Source organism: Tupaia chinensis, unplaced genomic scaffold (genome assembly GCF_000334495.1).
Source record: "Tupaia chinensis unplaced genomic scaffold, TupChi_1.0 Scaffold000682_1, whole genome shotgun sequence".
Lineage (NCBI taxonomy): Eukaryota > Metazoa > Chordata > Mammalia > Scandentia > Tupaiidae > Tupaia > Tupaia belangeri.
In genome coordinates, this window is record NW_006160205.1 from 3430470 (window position 1) to 3451927 (window position 21458).

Genomic DNA, 21458 nt, shown 5'->3' on the forward strand with positions numbered 1-21458 from the left:
TATATTATGCTGTGCGTTTAAAATATATATATATATATATATATATTTTAGTTTTTTTCCCCCTTCATCTTTTTCTCTGTTTCTTTGTTGTTGTCATTGTTGTTTCTCTCTGTTTGTTTCCTTTTCTTTTTATCTCATTTCTCTGCTCATCATCTCCACTTACTGTGTTTCTAATGAAACTTCAGCCAAACATCCAAATACTATTAGGGTTAATATATTCCTCAATATCTACTGAATCTGCTGCACAAAGGGATCACAGTGGAACAGCAAAGAGATTCCAGATCACCTCTTTCTGCACACTCTTGAATGCTCAGATTGTACTTCAAGTATTAGGAAGAAACTCACCATCCATCAGATGACTAGAAATCACCCTTGAAAGTATTAAAAGCAGATTAGATCATACAGAAAACAGAATCTCAGACATAGAAGATAACAATTACTGACCTAAAAAAATCAACCACAAAGCCTGAAAAAATGGTTCAAAAAATGAGAATAATATATGAGAAATACTAGATACCATCAAACATCGAAACATCTGAATAATTGGTATCCCAGAAGGAGAAGAGTCTCATAAGGGTATTGATAATCTATTCCATGAAATCCTGCAAGAAAACTTTCCAAACCTAGAGAGGCACTCGAAGATCCAGTCCCAAGAAATACAAAGGACCCCAAATAGAATAAACCCAAAAAGATCTTCTCCAAGACACATTATAGCTAGATTGACCAAAACCACAGAAAAAGACAAGATACTAAGATTGACAAGAGAAAAACATCAAGTTACCTACAAAGGATATCCCATCAAGATAATAGCAGACCTCTCATTGGAAACAATGCGAGCAAGGAAAGAATGGGAAAATATATTCAAAATGTTAAGGGAAAAGCAATTTCAACCAAGATTACTGTACCTGGAAAGATTATCCTTCATGTGGGAAGAAAAGACAAGAATATTCTCAGATAAAGAAAATATGAGAGAATTTACCAGCACCAGACCGGATCTCCAAGAAGTTCTCAAGGGAGTGCTATATCAGGAAAATTAAAGGCAGACACACAGAAATAACAGTTCAAAAACTAAGAAAATTGACAACTTAATCATAGGGACAAGTCTGGAGTTGAATATTATATCCCAGAATTTAATTGGGAAAATCGAACCACAACAGAAGATAAAGTACATGAGACTGAATTGGTGAAATATAAATTTATGACTTTTGACTAAAACATTACTGATTTTCTTCTAGGCTTTGTTTTACGGTTTTAAGGAGTTGTGTCTTGTCTTCATGTACCTACCATTTGAACAGAATCCTAACCTGTTTCCTGGCTTTAAGTTTTAAGCAATGTTCCTTAGGATTTCTTTGAATTAAGTTAAAACTGCTTTCTTGAAATTACCAGCTGAACTTTCTTTTGAAAGTAGTTAGATTATTTAAGAGATTGTGTGATCAATACAATGTGGGGGAAAAAGAATGGAAGACTACTATAGACACCAGAGGTAATGTGAGAAGAGGATGGGAAAGGACAGAGGGTCAGAATATATATATATAAAACTAGAAATGGAAAATTTTTGACAATAGCATGCATGATTAAGCTATTATGCAGTATATTCTGGATAGGAAATCACATTTTGTATGCTGTGATGACGCGTAGGGAATGAATGTAAATCAAGTTAAAAAGTTTCAGAAAAAAACCACTAAAACTGTTTTTCTTTTAATTAAAAAATATAGCATCTTAAAAATACCTATTTGATGACTGCAGTAAGCTATATAGCCCTCGCTAGGTGCTACTTTATAGTATGTTCATTCTACTAACTGAGGTTTATGCCTAAAGTCAGACTTGTGTTCATGGATATGTATATATCTGCTGTGCTTGCTCTTGAAAATATTTAGATTAATTAAGATATTTAGTGAAACAATAAAATGTGGGGTGGGGGAAGGCATAGAAAGCAACAATAGATACCAGACACAGTGTGACGGGAGGGTGGGAGATGGCAAAAGGTGAGAGATAGGGCATCAAGGATGGGAAAAACAGCAAAATATATCAGAAACAAGAAGTGGAAAATTATTTGTTGACAATAACACATACATTGATGTGCTTGATTAAGGCAATATACAGTGTATTCTGGATGGAAAAATCTCATTTTTTTATGCTGTAATGATGTACAGTTCATGAATGTAAATAAATAAATTTTTGAAAAATTAAAAAAAGGATATATGTAAAAAAAATCTCAATCTGATAACCACATTTTCATTTAATATGTTCTTATCATTTCCTCATTTCATTAAGTATTCTGTGACACCTTTTTTAGTAATGGCCTAATATTATATAGAAACTAATTTATATAAATAAGCTCAATTGTTAGATCTCACATTATTTCCTATTTTTATCAACATAAATATTGCTACAAAGAATGCTTTTGTAGATAAATCTTTGGCCATGCTTTAGAGTAATTTTAAATGCATGTTCTAGGGCTTCATAGCAATTGAATTCTGGAATTAATCACAAGAAACTGTTATTTTATTTTATACTCAGCTCCCACATCAATAGAATGTTATTGTATACAAGGTTGTGTCACTTTTTACTGAAGGCATCAATCCAATACACTTGGGATGTCAATATTTCTATGTTCTTGAGTCTCTGAGCTTTCAGATCCCTTTAGATAAAAACCAATCCTTGTTTAATAAACTTTAATGATCAGTTCATGTATCACCAACAAAGTATCCATATTGCCAGATGATAAAGTGACTAGGTTTCTGGTGAGAATTCCTAGTTTTATACATTTAAATTATAGGAGATTAATTTTCCAGGCAGTTTGATCAGCAAGATTGTCAGTGCATTTCTTCATTAATGTTATTTTATGTCTATTAGGCAGAAATGAGTTTTTTATAATTGGCTTCTAACTCATTTCATATTCATCAAATTATTAATGAGAGATATAATACAGAACTTGGCAGCAAAACAGTGATAATGTTATATATAACAGATATGAAGAGTAAAAATCTTGGTTAAGACAATTTTTGTAAATAAAGCTTCTTGTAGTTTTGTTAAATCTACAATCCAGAACAAAAATTTATTATAATTGTGGAAAAATTAAAAATGGAGAACAATATAAAGCAGAAAAAAAACCCACACAAGCCCACCTTCCAAGAAGGTAATTATTGACAGCAATAGTATTTCCTTGAAGTCATTTTTTTGTTCCTAATTAAAATTAAAACATGGTTTTTTTTTTTTAAAAAAAAAGATTTTGTTTAAATATTTATTTACTTGTTTGTTTATTTTAATTTGACCAGAGAGGAACAGAGTTGGGGGGGGCGGGGAGTGAGAAAGCAAGCCACCAGGTTCGGGACTTGAACTGTGGTCAGCCATGTAGGAGTCCAGTGCCCTTAACCACACCACCTGCCGACCCAAAATGTGATTTTTAATCATCAGTATATTGTAATAACTGTTAAATTTTATTAACTATTCTTCAAAACACTATTATATTAGCTGTGTAATATTCCAATGATAAATAATATTGCAATGATAAGACAAAACACCAGTGTTTTAGCTGTATAGTATTCCAATGCCATAATTCAATCAATTTTTCTCTTGAGAGATGTTTATACTTTTTAAAAATAGTATTTCACTACCAAAAAAAAATTCTGAAATGAACATCTTTTAACTTCTTTGTCAAAATATTTGACTGATTCCATAAAATATATTTCCTAAAGTTAAATTACTAGATTATATCAGAAAATACAAACTTTTATTATGTCCTTATTATATATAGTGAAATTGCTTTCCAGAAAATAATTCATACTCATAGCACTAGGATAAACATGTATCTGTCTCATCAGACTTAAGTCAGCTTGGTTTTTGTTTCTGTTTTTCACTAATTTAATAAGAAGTTTGCTTTTATTAACATTGCTAATAAGCAGATCTATAGATTTATTAATTATTTGTGTTTCTTCTGTGAAATGTATGTTTATATACTTTTTTCTTTCTTTTTAAAATTTATTTATAATAATTCACTGTACCTCAATACAATGTACAAAATGAGATTTTCCACCCAGTATACACTGCATATTGACTCAATCAAGGTTATTACCATACATGTTATAATCAACAAATGATTTTCCATTTCTTATTTCTTATATATTTTGTTTTCCCCCCTTGATTCCCTACCTCTTACCCTCTGCCAACTCTTCCCCTTCTCCCACACTGTCTCTACTAAATACAGTTGTTTTCCATACATTTTTCCACATTTTACTGATTCACTAAAGATCTTAATTAATTTAAAGACTTCCAATATCAAGCATAGCTGATCTATACATATTTAAGAATGCATGTTTGACTTTAAGCGTAAACCTCAGTGAGTAAAGTGAACATACTGTAAAGTAGCACCTTGTTGGGGCTTTCTAGCTTACTGCAGTCATTAAATAGGTATTAATAGGTATTTTTAATGTATTTTTTAATTTAAAAAATGTTTTAATTTTAATAGATCAAAATCAAAAACTGTTAAGAGAAATTTGCTTAAAACTTTTAGGATTCAGTTCACATAGTCGGTAGATGAACCTATCAACAGTTCAAGAGAAGACAAAAACCCTTAAAAGTGGAAATCAAAGCATCGAAGAGAATCAGTAATGTTTTAGTCTAAAGTAAAAAAAAAAAATCCTATTTTACTAGAACAGACTCTTGCAATTAATCTTTCTTCTATTGAATTTTGCAGTGTTACTGCGGTCTGATCTTTCCATTTAAACTCTGGAAGTACCTTTCAATTTTAAGAGGCAATGTGTAGAGGCAATGTGTAGAGAAGAGAGATCCACATTTCAGGAAAAGGGAAAGTAGCTAGGTAAAAGCAGCAGGACTACCCACTCTAAGAGAACAGATACTTGTCAAGTCCTGAGTTCTCAACATTCAACTCCGGACTTGATGGTACTATTAGGCTGGACATTCTCTTGGTTGTTTCTTGTACTCTTATTTCTGTAAGTGCAACTTTAGTTTTCCTGGTATAGCACTCCCTTCAGCTTTTTGAAGAGCTGGTATGGTGTTGGTAAATTCTTTCAGGTTTTGTTTACTTGAGAATGTTTTTGTCTTTTTTTCCATATGAAAGATAATCTTCCTGGGTATAATATTCTTGGTTGAAATTGTTTTTCACTCAACACTTTGAATATATTTTCTCCCTTTCCTTGCTTGCATTGCTTCCAGGGAGAGGTGTGGCATTAGCCTTATGAGATATCCTTTGAAAGTAACTTGACATTTCTCTCTTGCCAATTTTAGTATCTTGTCTCTGTCTGTGGTTTTGGTTATTCTGTCTATGATGTGCCTCAGGGAAGATCTTCTTGGGTTGATTCTATGTGGGGTCCTTTGAATTTCTTCGATCTGGATATTTGAATGCCTCTCTAGTTTTGAAAAGTATTCTTCCAGGATTTCATGGAATAGATTACTTATGTTCTTATTAGTTTCTTACCTTCTGGGATTCTGATGATCCAGATGTTTGGGCATTTAATAGTATCTAGTATTACGTGTATGTTATTCTCATTTTGGGGGGTTATTTTCTCAGTCTTATTAGTGAATTTTTCCTGGTCAGAGTGTCTATCTTCTACATCTGAGATTCACTCTTTTGCATGGTCTAATCTGGTTTTAATATTTTCAAGGGAAGTTTTGATTTACTGTATTATAGCCTTCCTCTCTAACATACATTTGATTCTTCTTTATGATGTGTATCTTCTTTTTCAGATCATGCAAGAACTTCCTCACCTCCTGGAACTTGGTGTGTCTTTTCTCCTACATCTTCTTGAGCTTGTTGTCTCTCTTCTCTGTATCTCTGTGATCTTTGTTACTATGAATATTTTTAATTCTTTATCAGACATTTCCATGAGTTCTCTTGTTGTATTCTTTGTGGAGGAAGAAGAGTTATTCTTTTCCATTAGAGGAGAGATATTTTCTTCATTTCTCATATTTCTTATGACTCTGTGGTGATTTCTGGTCATTTGATAGACTATATGTTTTTTTCCTGGCTGGCTCCTGGCTAGACTGGGGAATTGGAGGGTGAAGTCTGGGCAGAGGGTCTTTGGGGGTCCATAAGTTTATATACTTTTGAGAAAGAGAAATTTGGCTGTCTGGTGAGGGAAAAGTACAGAGAAAAATGCTTTATCATTTAAATTAACTCTTAGTATATTTATATGCTTTATAAAAAGCTCTAGTATTAGTCATTCCAGATGGATAGAAAAAATAAATATTAAAAAAGAAAACTGAACAGGTCTGAGGAAAAACATGAATCTTTTTGTTTCCCCCCAAGAGCCCTTGAAAAAGAAAAGGTTGAGAACAGCAGATGTCATAGCAGTTAACATCACTGCTAACCACAGTTGGAGTCCCAGACCTGGTGGCTTGAAACTTACACTAGGCATGTATGTGTGCATGCCCAAGATCCTAGGAGGAAAATGGAGGAGAAGGGATTGCAGAGTGGCCATCCCTCCTGGAGGGTGGGGAATCTCCCACTTTACCTATCATTGTTTCTGTCTCTCTCTCTCTCCTATGAGCACATGCACCCTAAGGCAAGCCTATTAAAAAAAAGAAAAAGAAAAGAAAAAGAAAAGGCTTGTCAATCAAAACTCAGCAGTTATAAAGAAAGAAATGCATGCCTAAAGTAGTAGGTATTGGTTGACGATGCTGCGTAACAGACTGAGGCCACATGGGAGGCCTGGGTTTGTTTTCCAGCCAGGTGTAGTTCCATGTACCTATGGCACCTGTGGTTCAAGCCACTCCAGAGGCTGAGGGAGGAGGTTTGTGACATAGCAAGATCCTGTCTATGAGAGAGAGAGAGAGCAAACAAGGGAAAGGAGTAGCTACAGATTAAAGATCCCATCATGACTGAAAATTCATCTCCGATGTGCAGACCGTGGTGATCATCATGATTTTTGCAGAATCCAAATGCAGAACTTTTTTTGTCACAGCAAATCTGTGACCAGGCTACAGTTGCAATTAGGCTACAACTGTAGTAAGTGCTCTCCAGAATTTCCACTCTTCCTCTGTCAAGTTTTCATTGTCCTGCTTCTTTTTATCTCAGTGTTCTCATGCCTCTGCCGTGATCTGAATTATTTGTGTCTCCCCCAAATTTGCATGTTGAATTTCTAACCCTCAGTGTGATGATGAGAGGCAGGCTACATTTGCCGGAGAGAGAGAGAAAGAGACAGTGAGAGGGAAAGCAAGAAATCCCCCTACCCAGGGGATGCCACAATCCCTTCTACTCCAATCTCCTCCTGTGCTTTTGGGCACACACATATGTACCTGGTGTGATTTTTCAAGCTGCCGGGCCTAAGACTTGAACTGCAGTTGGCCACATGAGAGTCTAGCACCTTAACCACCACACCACCTGGTGGCCCAAGTTAGGCTCTTTTAGAAGGTAATTAGGTCATAAGAATAGAGCTTTCAGGAATGAGAGATATGCTCAAGGGAGCTCATTTGCCTCCTCTACCAGAAGAGGATGCACCAAGAAGGCTCTCACAGGACACTGGATCTGCCAGCATCTTAATATTGAACTTCCGAGCCTCCAGATCTGTGAGAAATAAATGTTTGTCGTTTATGAGCTACACAGTCTTTAGTAGTTTGATATAATGGCTCAAAAGGACTAAGCCTTCATTTCCAAGGTCAACCAGGGCATGGTTTTAGATGGCTGCTCAGCTTCAGCCATCTCACCCATGTTCTAGAAGCAGGAAGGAAGATAGCTGAGCAAGAAGGGAATAACATAAATGCTCTGACTGTTTTAAGGAAGATTCCAGGAAGATGCCTCATGAAATTTCCTTGTACATATTACTGAAGTTGTACACCAGTCCACATGTACCTGTAAACTCATCTAGAATTCATGAATCCTCTCAAACAGTGCTATAGTTTGAAAATATCCCTCAAAATTCATGAATTGAAATTTGGTGGCTATTGTTTTGGTATTAAGAGAGTAGAACGTTAATCCAACTGTGGTATTAAGAGGTGAGATCTTTGGGAGATGATTAGGATTTAATAAGGTCATCAGGGTGGGACCAACAATTGAATCCTGGTGGTTATATGAGAAGATGGAGAGAGACCAGAGCTGATGCACATTCTGGCCCTCTCACCATGCAATGCCCTGTGCTGCCCCAGCATTCTGCAGAAAAGTCCCTCACCAGAAGCAGCCTCTTGACCTTGACCCTCCAGGACCATGAACTGAATAAGCCTTTGGTCTTTATAAATTATCCAGTTTGTAGTGTTCGTGTATAGCAACAAAATGAGCTACAGTAAAACACTTGGAAAGAATGAGAGTATGGGTACTGGGAGAATAACTAGCAGTCTGTCTGTAACAAGCATTGCTTTTTGTCAGTATTCATGCCTTTAGATTTTCTGGTAGGTAGGATTAAGTTATCTCACAATTTCCAATTTACATCAGTAATTATAGCAAATTCTACCTATGGGAAGCAGAACAATGAGTGATACTGTTGTATTTACTATTTTAGAGATAACGAAAGAAAATTGAAAATAGCATGACCTTTGTTTCTTGCATCTCTTCTTCTCCCGGTGTTCAAGCACAAGACTATTGGTGATTGAGGAAAATACCTTTGGGTGTCTGCTGTCTACACTGACTTCAGTACAGCACCAGGTGTGGTAGCAACATGTCCTGCAAACACATGCAGAAATCTCAAGGTGCCCTCGCTCTAGAGCTACCACTCTCCTCATCCCAATAATGAATTAGTTCTTTATGGCCAAGTTATGAGAATTAAGAGAAAGAACTACAAATCTATATTCAATGAATTTTTTTGAAAAAATTGTGAACAATTCTCCAAATTCTTAGAAGCTTCCTAGAGCAAATTTCTCACAAGGCCCCAGGAACAGCTTTTTCAGCCATATGTTCACAGATGGGTTTGATTATTGCTATCTTTCCTGATGGTCTTAATTTCATTATCATTACTTATCATTCATCAAAACCTGGCCACATAACTGAAGACTTTGCCAAATGACCCAACAGGAACTTACATAAATACTTCTTTCCATCATTTGTCACCATGATGGGCTCAGGAAGGAAGTCGGATACTAACAAGGTGCCGGGGTCACTGTTGCGATTATGCATTGGTTTATTCAGTTCCTTAGAGAATTCTTTCCCAGGGAAAATGAACTTTGCCTGGCCTTAGACCTTTGCTTTCCTGTGTAGGGATTCATATCAGACTCCAAGTGATCAGTCAGGGACAATGTGACTAACATGTTCATTGCCAGATATTTTTCTTTCCCTTAATGGCTTTTTATAACAACATAATATTTCCTCTTCTGACAAAAATATAAAAACCAACCAAAAATAAAAAAAACACCTCATCTTGAGCTTTTCTTGATTTTGGTTCGTTTTTGGCCTTCCAAGATGTTCCTGTAACACTCTTAGAGGAACTTATAGAAAATAACAAACTCTGAAACTGCAACAGTGCATGGAAAATACATATTATGAAAAAACTATGCATAGATTTAAAAAATGTTTTGCATGAAATAAACTCGTACTGTAATTCCCTTTTTCTATGAACTGTTGAAGTCCCCACCCCATGTACTACTTGAAATACTTTTATGGTTGTATGCTAAGGTTACTGGCCTTAGTGTCTCCTAGGTTCTGGGTTGCCCCAAGACAGCCCAAATGTTGGGGAAGGAGGCTTAATCACAGCTTCAAAAAAAGTAAGACTTTTATTTTTTACATACTATGTTGAACCATTCATATTATAATACAATGGTAGGGACTGTTTTTCATTATTTAGTTCCCCTTATGGATTATGTCAATCTGTTTTTACTCACTAACATATTGATGCTACTTGGCTTTTCATTTAAATGACACTGAAACAAGTGCCCAGTCACTGATATGATTTCTCCCTTTTAGTGAAGTTATAAATAGCTAATGACTCTCCAAACTCCTCTGGTTTACAGCAGATATAATTTAATGAAGACTCAGATTACTTTGTGTAGCTTTGTTAATGTAAATGAGTAATGTGTATTGATTTTTCACAGCTTAAAAATCTTTTTATTCATCTCATGCAAGAAAGTCCATTAAAGAATTATTAATGACATGATAATTGCTTTAAGATCTATGTCCTAATTAAACCAGTAAATTCTTTATTACATCTTTATTTTAATTAGATGTACAGAAAGACAATAATTTTTACAAGAAACCCTGTGTAAAATAAAATTGCCTCATTTAGAAATGCTTCAAGGAACTTTTGGTGGTGCTTCTCAGAGAGACCGTTGTGAAGGAAAACCACTTCTAGTCAGAACTGAGATGCCATCCTGACCGAAACTCGTAACGGAAAATACAGTTTACATGTTTGGTTAAGTACAGTTCACCCGTACTAGTCAGTCTCTACTTCTTTTTTTAAAAAAATTCTCATTTATTAAAATTAAGCATTTTTAAAAATGTTTTAATAACTCCATTAAAGATGAAGAAAAGTGTACTCATGGTGGCACAGCAATAACACAACTGGACCTGTCCGGGCAGGTTCCTGGGTTCCCTTCACAGACCTGATCTGGGATGGCTGGGACTAGGGGTCTGGGACTAGGGGTGGATGACGGCATGAAGACCCGGTGGGGGTGTTTCTCTTCTGTCTTTCCCTCATAGAAAAAAAAAAGAATACGAATAATATTTATAAATAAAGTCAAGGAGAGAAATGAGCATATTGTCATGGAAATCTCCGTCTATCAACTTAAGTTCATTTGTTTTTGCAGTGTACTTGGCTCTGTTGCTTCAATTTGTCAGGTGATGCTTTTAAATGATTTGTCTTGAGTTGTGTGTATTGAAAAGCCACAACTAAAATCAATAATGACCTTCCATCTTTTTTGTATCTTTCTTTTCTACCGTTTTTTCTGTCTTAATTCATATGCATGATTAACTCAAGCATTAAATGCTCCATTGTGGGTATGATCACCTACTAGATGTGAGGGTAGTGAGTAAGTTAGCATTTGAATCTTGACCTTTTGCTAGTCACTCTGTTCTTTAATCTCACAATAACTAAAATCAGGAAAATATGAGGTCTGTTTTATGGAAGGAAAAAAGAAATCTGTTTTATAGAGAAAAAAAAACCTATTTTAAAGGGAACTGCTACCATTTTGATCAAATAAACTGGTGGTCAGAAAACTATAGTATGTAGGGCAGATTCAGCTTGCCACCAGATTTTGTAGAGAAGTTTTATTGGAACATAGATGTGCCTATTCGTGAAGAGTTGTCTATGACACATTTTATTGGCAGGGTTGGGTACTATAGTGAAAGAGACTGACTTGCAAACCCAGTACATTTATTATCTAGCTTATTGTAGAAAAATGTCTACATATCCTGAGTGTAATCAAGAAACCTGGAACTGCTTAAATAGTTGCATCTTCTCTCATTTCATATACCATTGTGTAGCACAGTTTGTTTAAAATTAACCATCCCCTTTTTCTATCATACTTTTAGCATTGCATCTATCGACAGAAAATAACCATACTTGTAAAAATCATTAATGTGGTTTATTTCTAAGCAGAATATGAGTGACCTAGGCCCAGAAAAGAGGCAAAACATGCCTTTCTCTTCAGGAGATCTGGTACAGGGGTTCCTTTTATTTGATTTTGAGAGGAGAGACAGTTTGGAATTTAGTGGAAAGTTTTTCCCTTGGTCTGGCCCAAAAAGGTGGGACATGTGGAATCAGGGGCTTGTAGGTTATAGGTGGGTTTACAGTTTTTAGGGTGGTGATTGGAAAAGGAAGGTTGCCGAAGTCGGAAAGGAATGTACTTTAACAGTGATATGGAAACTTAATATACATCAGGATGTAGAAAGAATCCTCTTACTAGTGAGCCTAAATAGTCTCTCAGCATCTGTGGACCTGACTCCCCCTAGGCCCTCTGGAAGGGACCTTGGAAAAATAAGAAAAAGCAGTCAGACTTCTGTCCACACATCTATTTATTTTGTCTTACTTCAACACTCAATATAAAGGCATTTTTTTCCATTGAGCAACGTGCCCTCTCCCTTTTGAACAGTCACCTGTTCCTTTCTTACCTGTCATCATTTATTTAACTCTAATCATGTTATTTAACTCAATATTGCATTTTGGACCTCAGTTAGTAAAAGGATGATTATAGCATGGTATTGCTTCATGTTGCTGCTTTTGTTACCTGAATTGCTGCCCTTAAATTCTCAAACAGAACCTGGTTGTGTGATTGCTGGGGAAGTCACAGGCAATCTAGTTTAGAAAATTCCTAACTGTTATATAATAAAAATCAGACCAAAGGCTCACCATGTCCAGAGACCCTCTATTTTCTTGCATTTAAAACAAACAAACAAAAAATGGGTGGGGGTGGGGGGAGAAAGACAAGGTAGAGAGAGGTATTGCTGCTCTAAAAAAATAAAGCCAGTGAATAGTAAAAGGTCAAACAGATGCTCTTTTCTTACAGATTCTATTATGCAATAAAAAAATGTTTCCCAGCTCCAGACTTACCATAAGCAAGGTCACTTGTGTAATTTATTAGTTCTCCAAAAGAAAGGGCCTAGCCAATTCTAGATAAGTAGATCCTAAGAGATTTGTACACAGGAAGAGGAAGGCCAGAGAAATTCTAATTTAGTCAAAAAAGTGGACAAAGGTAGTAAAAATTGGAAACAATCAAAAATATTCAAGAACAGGAAATTAAAAATAGAACATCCAGGCTGTGGAGTACTGCGCAATCTCTGGGATACTGTGGAGGAAAATTCATGACTCAGCAGACTGTTGAATGTCTGTGTCTGATTTTGTTTATAATTTTAATTTTGTTTAATACATATTACATATGTATAGGGAAAAAAAACCTTGGACAATACATACCACAATATTCACAATGGTTATCTATGGGCAGTGGGCAGACTTCATTATTTTCCTTGTTTTTCTGTGTTTTGCCAGTAAGTATATACTAATTCTATAATATTACAATGTTTCTGTTTATGAGATTAAAATGACACAAGGAAGAATGTTTTGGTAATCAGGAGGGGAAAACAAGATATTCCCTCTCTTGAGTGAATTTGAAGAGGTTGGTAAATGTGTGGTATCTCTACTTTTGGGCTTGGAAATAATCATAGAAGCAAATTGCCTTAACTAGCTCTGTTAAAAGAAAAGACTCTGGCTGTTTTCTCCTGAGTGTCAAGGAATCACTAGAATAAGCAAATGCTGTCATTAGTTACTGGGGTACTTGCTCTGAAGGTTTTCAGGACTACCAAGACCGTCCATAGTCTGTGTTCTTTTTACTCGGCAAGACTTAGCTAAGGTTACTCCCTGTCAGGGTAGTATTCTTACCCTTATCTTCTCAAACCAGCTAAAAAGTTGTCTCTTAGGTCAGCAGATGGTGTGCTGATGAGGGCAGCTAGATATCACATGGCTGGCTGTGCAGTTTGAGTCCTAGATCTGGTGTCTTACAAAACACGTTGGGTCTGTATGTGTATATGCCAAAAATCTTGAGAGTAGAATGGAGGACAAAGGAGTATGACATGACCATCTTCCCTGTGGTGCTTTCTCACTTTCCCTTCTCTCTCTAATGCTCTCTCTGTCTCTTGTGAGAACACATGCTCTATAGCAAATAAAGAACAACAACAACAAAAACTGGCTCTTCCTTGGATTGGACTGCATGTATTTCTCTCTTTATTTCCCTCTCTCTGTCTCTTCCCCACTGCATTTAGGGCAAGACCAGATTTAAATGATATTTCCAGAGCTTATGGTAAGTATTAGAATCATCTGCAACAGCCAGATTGCTCAGTCAATACACTTGGAGTTCCACTGTCCTTCCAACCCAGCTCTCAGATGTGCCCCATCCTCTCCCTCCCCGAAGTCCTTGGTGATGAGCCAGCAGCATGGGAGGAATGGGAGAGATATGGACCAAGTGTTCCAAGGAGCATATTTTTTTAAACCATCATGTTTTAACAATTTTTAAAGTGATATATTGACATAATATTTGTTAAGATTATGATGTTGGGTTGCTAGAGAAAACAGCGGGAACTGTGCAATTGAAACATTAGTCTTAGAGTCACAGATTTTTGTCCTTAGACTTATTGGGAAGGTAACTGAATGATGGTTCGATTTTATAGTGTCCTCTTCCATGAAATATCCCATTAGCATCTCCCACATCACACTCACTTTTATTCCTGACCCTCTTTTAAGAAATTTTCCCCCGAGAACTTACATACGTGGGTACTCCTAAAATGTACCCAGGCTGGTCCAATTACCTATTTTCCTCTCTATGAATCTGACAAGCCTGTATCATTTCTAATTGGAGGATTCTGTTGAGATTTTCTTTGTGGCCAAGTAAAAAAATATGGTCTCTCCAGGAAACCATTTTTAATGCATAGCCATGAAAGCAAAATGATCTATTATCATCCTAAACTTTTCTACATCCTTATTTTTTGGTTTGCTTGATCTGTTCAAAATTAAAAGTGTATTAAAAGTTCCAGTAAGTAATTTTTATGGAAAATGAAGTATTTAAGCTGGACAAGGCCTTTATCAAGGAGGAGTTGGAGGAAAAGGATGGGATGGGGCCCTCTGGGCACCTCATTAATCCGACAGCACAAGGGACTGTCTCCCTTGTCTGTTTACACATAATCTCCTCACAGGTGTTAAGGGGTTTGGTAAATTGGGGGGAGAGGCATGAGAAGGATGTGAGAGGAAAGAAATCCCTGAAGAAGATAGTTAATTATTTATCTATTTTGTGGAACACCTGCTCTTCTTGGGCTTTCAAAATGAGGCTAATACTTTATTCCTTAAAGAAAAGTATTAATTTATAGATTGTTAATCAGACAGGTCAATGCTGTATTAAATTGTCATGATTTGCTGCTCTCTGATGAGATGATTCTATCCACTGGGTTTGTTTTCTATCCTTGACCACACATCAAACACAAAACACAACTGGGTCTTGGATCTCAAAGGAAATGAAATCAGAAAAGAAGCCAAAAATAAACCAGACAGCCGTCATGAGAGGCAGTATATGTTCTGTCTCTTTTCCCATGAGTTCTGTCTAATTCGTATGAGTATTTTAGGCAAGGGTATTCCCTTCACAGGAGTAGACGATTCCATTTCCATAGTGGGGCCCATGTGTTTTACCACTGGAGAAAGGAGGAAGAAGATTTACAAATTTGTGGTTCCTTCTAAACTCACATCCTTTGAGAGGCATAGCTAATTTTTAATTTTCTTCCTTTACTTTATGAACCTCAGCCCAATTTAAATTTTGCAGACAGTAAAATTAGGATAATAATAATCATTAATGCTTCTAAATTGTTTTCTATGTACCATATACATTTTTAGACATTTTACATATATTTAAATTTCACTATTTTTACTATTCTATGAGGGAATTACTATTAATGAGGGAATTGAGGAACAGAAAAACATAGAAAAGTTATTGAATGATGAAGCGGGGAGATTAATGTCTCTGTATTGACTGACATGCATGGCATTCCCTTTTGAAAAAGCAATGTAATACACTGTAAAGTTATATGTAATCCAATGTAATATAAAGAACATTGTGATAATAAAAATAAAAATTAAAAATTAAAAAAATTATTATTTAATTTTATTTATTATTATTTAATTTGCCATAGGTCACATGCACTCATGAGACAGACACACACACACACACAGAGAGAGAGAGAGAGAGAGAGAGAAAGTGAGAAAATAAGCCACCAGATCTGAGACTCAAGCTGCAGTTGACCATGTTGGAGACCAGGACCTTAACCACAATACCACCTGCTGGCCCCCAGAAAGAATTTTTTAATCCAAGCATGTGGCAGAGCTTGGATTTGAAGCCAGGCAGTAAGCTGTTGACCAGTAGGCTATACCATTTCTTAAATAAGAGGAAAAAGAAACATTACCTGTGACTGTTAATAATATGTTCTGTATGCTCTATAAACAGAATTCAATTTAAGACAGAGCTCTTATTGAGATTCAGTGGTGTATGATGAACTGAGTTAAATGTTGTATTATTTATATTTTCAAGGAAAAAAAATATATTCCTTATTTTAGAGTGTTTAAAGTTTGCCAGAGAGATTAAGACAAGCAAAATAGTGTAACTTACAAAAAAGAAAGAAATTGTATTTTAGAAGATTAAGCAGAACCCTGCAGTGATTAAAAGGCAGAGCAAGTGCACTGATCTCAAGTAAAATTCAGTATGACTACATTTTGTCATTAAAAATATATATAAATAACAGATCCTGCTGATTGTGTTTTCTAGAGTTCAGTATAAAAAAATTAAGAGCTTTACTTTCAACTGTCATACCAAAGAATTGGGTTTAATCCACCCGAAATGTGTAACCTTTAATCCCAAAGTTTGTGTGGATGCCAAAGTTTATAAAACATGCTTTTGAACTTGCATGAAGTCAGAAAAGAGGGCCACAGGAAAAGATAGCAGTAGCTCATAATTCACAGCTTATGTATTGATTTACTTAAGGCAAGGGGGCCTGTTAGTTCTTTTCCTTTTTCTTATTACCAGAGAGCATGCGTATTCACCAAAGGCAGAGCAGAAGAAAGCATCCTACTCAGGACTAGCAGATGGCGTAATGGTTATGTTGCTGGGCTCACACATAGTTGACTGGTTTGACCCTGGACCCGGTGGCTTATGCCTCATACCAGGTGCATGTGCATGCATGTCCAAATTCCCGAAAGGAGAAAGGAGGGGAAGGGATGGTGGTGCGGCCATCCACCCGGGGGTTGATTTCTCACTTTCTGTCTCTGTCTCTCTCTCTCAGGCAAGTGCACTTGCCCTCTATAGCAAAAATCTCTGAAAAAAGAAAGAAAGGAAGAAATAAAGAAAGAATCCCATAATGGCCGTAGTCACAGTACAAACCCTTACTGTCCATTTCTCCATCCCATTGGAATTTGGGGCATGCACAGACATGTGCCCAGTGTGTTTTGAACCTCAATTGGCCATGTGGGATCTGACTTCTTTAACCATTTGACCATGGAGCCAGTCTCCTTTTCTTAAAATGATCATTTCTCTCTTTTTCTGCCATGCTGAGTCTTTGATTTTCAAAAATAGGAGATTGTAGGTATTTCTGATTTTTGTGTCTAGCCGTTGTTTTCTTTCCAGGGCCTTAAATATTGCTGACAGTTTCCAGACCTTCACACAATGCAAATATTAGGAGATAACACGTGTAAATCACGTACACAATGACTGTCACAGAAGAGGGCACACTTAATACTGACTATTACTGTGGTTTTTGGCTGCTGTTGTTCTTTTGCTATTTCTGTCAATCTTCAAACCCCAGAAGTACATGCACCACACTCTTCTGACTTGAATCATGTGACAAGTGCAGACAAAGTGTGTCTGGCAAAGAAAACAATGTACCACGAAGTGGGAAAACTATAGGTCACTCAGGGTAAGTTCAAATGACAAGTTTGATTGAAATATGGAACAAATTAGTCTAGTTGTGGATATAGACTGATGAAATAAAAATTGGTATTTAAATATGCTTTGTGACTTTTAACATTTATGAGTTGTTTTCATCTGGGGGAAAAAAAAAAAAAAAGATGTTCCCTGGGAGTAATGTGACAGATATGACTCTTTAATAGGTTTGCCTAGAAGTTAAAAAGGAACAGAAAATGAAATTACATCATGATTTTGAATCTACTTTGTTTGTGTATTTTGTTCCAAATTCATTTTTACTCAATAACTTAACCTACTTATCCCTAATAAGGATTCAATTCAATTAAAATATGAATTTAAGTAAAACAGAAATATATACATCTGTAGAGGATTATATATGTTACATATTCCATAGTCATATTTAAATTATTTTAGGTTATCTGCTGATAATGGTCTTCATCAGATTTTGACTTACTGAAATTCTGAGTTTGTCTTCAAGGCGTTCATCCCTAAAGTATGCACACAACATGAATAATTCCAATGCATCTGTCAATCTTTATGCAGTTTTCCAGGATGCAGACATTCAATATGCACTAAGTTGGGATTCTGTTTTCCCTGCCTCAGGGTAAATATTTTCTTCATAATGTAGAAATGTATAGTTAAATACGAATATTGATTATGTGAATGAGATCTATTTTTCTTTGGAAAACAAGTTGATTAAAATCAGGACCTGAAGTTCCTCATGATTTTCTTTTGAAGTTCTAGTCTATTTAGAAACCACCAAACAATAATTACCTATACCTAGAATAGAATATACTGTGTTAATAAAATATTAACATGTTTAAGTATTTCAATACTTTATTAAAACATTAGGTTGTTGGAAAAGTCATGACATAGTTTTTCTATGCAAAAATGTGTCCTGACTTTTCTGACAATCCAGCAGTTATCAGTCTTGTTCCTTTCGAAGACCACATTTAATGAATCTAAAGGATCAAACATATGAGAGAAGAACATATACCTGTTCATGAGTAAATTCGTAATTCACAAGATACAAGCCGTTTGAGTCTGTCAATGGATTGATAAACAGACTCTGTAGCTATGAATTGTAGATGGTCATCCAAAAGAAAAACACCTCTAAGAAACCATCTTCTTTTACTTATGAAAAACATTCCTATATCAGATAAAAAGAGTATCTAAATGTATTGCCATGTTCACAGGTTTAACCTATATTTCCAATTCTCTTTGCTGAGTTTTCTATCAGCAGAAGACTATAGACTTCAGCAGAGAGGGGGAGCACATGTCCCAAAGAATGGGCAGGCCCAGACATACCTCATCAGACACAGAATAGAATGGTCAGGGATCAGCAGAGCAAGGGACATCTCCTTGGAGACCAGTAAGGAGCAAGGGTCCCACAGGAATCAGAAGCACGTTAAACATCCTTCCTCTGGTATTAAGATGGCACCTTACCTGACCTGTAAGAAGGTAGAGCAGAATCCTAAATCAAATAAGTTTAAAATATTAAAAACAGGGCTAGCAGGTAGTATGGTGGTTAAAGCACTGGATTTCCACATGGCCAATATCATTCAAGTCCCAGACCCAGCAGCTTGAAAATCATGCCAGGTGTGTGTGCCCAAAATCCCAGGGGGAGACTGGAGAAGAAAGGATTGCAGTGTGGCCATCTCCTCAGGGGAATGATTTCTCACTTTTCTTCTCACTGTCTTTGGCAAGCACACATGCCCTATGGCAAAAACCTTAAAAATAGAAATAACTAAAAACATAGTTGTTTGAATGAAATTTTAATGACAAAAAAACATGATACTTTAAATTGGAAGTAATGAGAAATACTTTTTTGAAACATTTGCATGGTTTATACTTCTTTCTACCTTCCAGTGCAGGTATACTTTGAACCTTGTTCCAACCACTTCATAGAGTAGGAAGTTCACTGTGCTGTAGGAATAGAGGAGACGGGGATCCAGCTCAGACTGGAGGAGGGTCAAGGGAGGCCAGGGAAGAATTCTCTGAAGAGGAGCTGCTGGAGCATTATCTCAGCATCATGCACCTGGGCACGACAGTAAGAACATGCCTGTCCCCAGTTTTGACTCAATGACCTTTACACTGTGCCATCTGTTTGATGTCAGACTATGGACCACCTGCTTATCACCTGGCACCATGTGAGAAAGTTGATAAAGGCAAACCTGTTCCTATAAGAACAGAAAATCTAAGCCAGCAGGTAACATAGTGGTTAAGGCACTGGACTCCCATGTGGCCAATTGTGGTTCGAGTCCCATACCCAGTGGCTTGAAACTCATGCTGGCAGTGTGTGTGAGCATGCTCAAAATCCTGAGAGGAGAATGGAGTAGAAGGGATTGCAGCATGGCCATCCCACCTGGGAGGGGGCGTGATTTCTCGCTTTCTGTCTCTCTGACAAGCATATGCACCCTTTAGCAAAAATCTCTCTCTAAAAACAGAAACAAAAACAAAACCCAGAAAATCTGACCAAGTGTAGATTTTACTTTATTGCCTGATAGAAAAGCAGATTCACACAGATGACAGAGTAACTCAGCACTGCAGGCCAGAGGAGACCAGGCATCACCATATGAAACCTTGTAAAAGCTTGGATTCACTGTCAAACATATGTTGGTGATATGTTGTAAAAAGCTCATGTGAAACTGGGAAAGTGCAGATGACTGCTTCATCTACAAAGGCTTACCCACCTCAGAAAAGGGAGATAATAGAACAACTGCACATCAGTAACACCAACGCCCTGACAGGCCTAGGAAGCTGCTTAGATCAGCAGATTTGGCCCCATGAAGCTGAAAGCTTAGATCCCACATTACCTGGGCCTCTGTGGGCCTGTATCCTTGGCTTAGGATCACAATGCTTCTCATAAATGAGCCAGCATATTAAGAAACAGGAAGGGGAGAATGCTTAAAAGCACAACTGTCAAACCTGAGAGATACTCTCCACATGTTTCTTGGCCCTTGGTCTGTAAGAGCTCCTTGTTGAGAGAACTTCAAATCCCAGCAGATAGGCTAGGATGGTCCAAGTTAGTGGGTTCAGTTATGAAATGATTGATTATTGGCCAGGTTTTCCCACTGTTACAACATGCTGACTAGAATTATTTAATGATTGGAGAGTGGCCAAAGGTTTTTTTGTGTGTATATTTGTCATTGGACTCATGACCTAAATTTAGGACTTGTTTGGAGTGGCTAAGGCTATATATACCTCCTGGCTTGGGGTCTTTGTCATGGTTTGGCTCTGGAAGAAAATAGAATAGAGCTCACAGACATTGTCTCCTGGTCCCTTCCACCTCATATGCATGCAGGATCCAATTAGTAGCCTCTTCCCTACTCCCTATTTTCATTACCTCCCTTCTCAGTCAGAATTAAATTCTGTTCTATAGTTCCTCTCATCACTTCAACATTTTTAAAGTCTTTATGTTCCAATTACTTTTTATTTGTTAATTTCTCTCTTCCTTATTCATTTGTGGTCTCAATATATGTCTATTGAGGCCACTGGATTAAGAACCTGGGAAACAAAAGTACTCTCCATCCCCTGCCATTATGGATAAAAATCTGACAGGAAGGAATGTGAGTCTCAATGAGTCATTATAAATATTTCTATAAAGAGTCCAACACAGAAGGCCATATTTAATGAGACTATTGAGAAAATTAAAAATTGCATGAAAGAATCACTAGACTGAAAAAATAGATCAAGAATTTGGTGAAAGGGCCAGGCACATAAATATATAGGGGGTTCTGGGAATTGATGACTTTTCAAGTCTGACTAGGACAAAGGCAAAGGTAGAAAAAAGGGTTATGTCTATATCCTAACCCCATTTTAGATTGCAAGAGAGGAGCTTGTCATAATTCAGAAATTTCCCTAAATCATAAAATAATCTCTTCCCAAGGTTGGCATAGACAATGGGGCATCAGTCAGGCACCCAACAGGAAACAGCACATTCAGAGCGGGCTATTTCAAGGAGGGTTTGTTTTGAAAAGAACTGTTCACAAGGTGTGGGAGGTGGGAGGAGGCCTCAAGAGGTAGTATAGGACTTGGCTAAGTAGTGGAGGGAAAGTCATTATCTCCCCTAGGCCTGAAGGAGACAAAAGTTAGGGAGATATTAGTAGAACCCAGAAGAGAGAATTGTGTAG

The 21458-nt window shown here is 36.6% G+C and overlaps 1 long non-coding RNA gene across 1 annotated transcript in view; it reads right to left on the bottom strand.

Moving 5' to 3' along the window:
• Positions 1 to 18662, bottom strand: part of LOC114010008 (uncharacterized) — a 55261-nt gene extending 36599 nt beyond the window's left edge. Inside the window, exon 1 of the long non-coding RNA XR_003551401.1 lies at positions 18634 to 18662. This is a non-coding gene — a long non-coding RNA (uncharacterized LOC114010008). The remainder of the gene's footprint in view (positions 1 to 18633) is intronic.
• Between the last annotated feature and the right edge of the window lie 2796 nt (positions 18663 to 21458).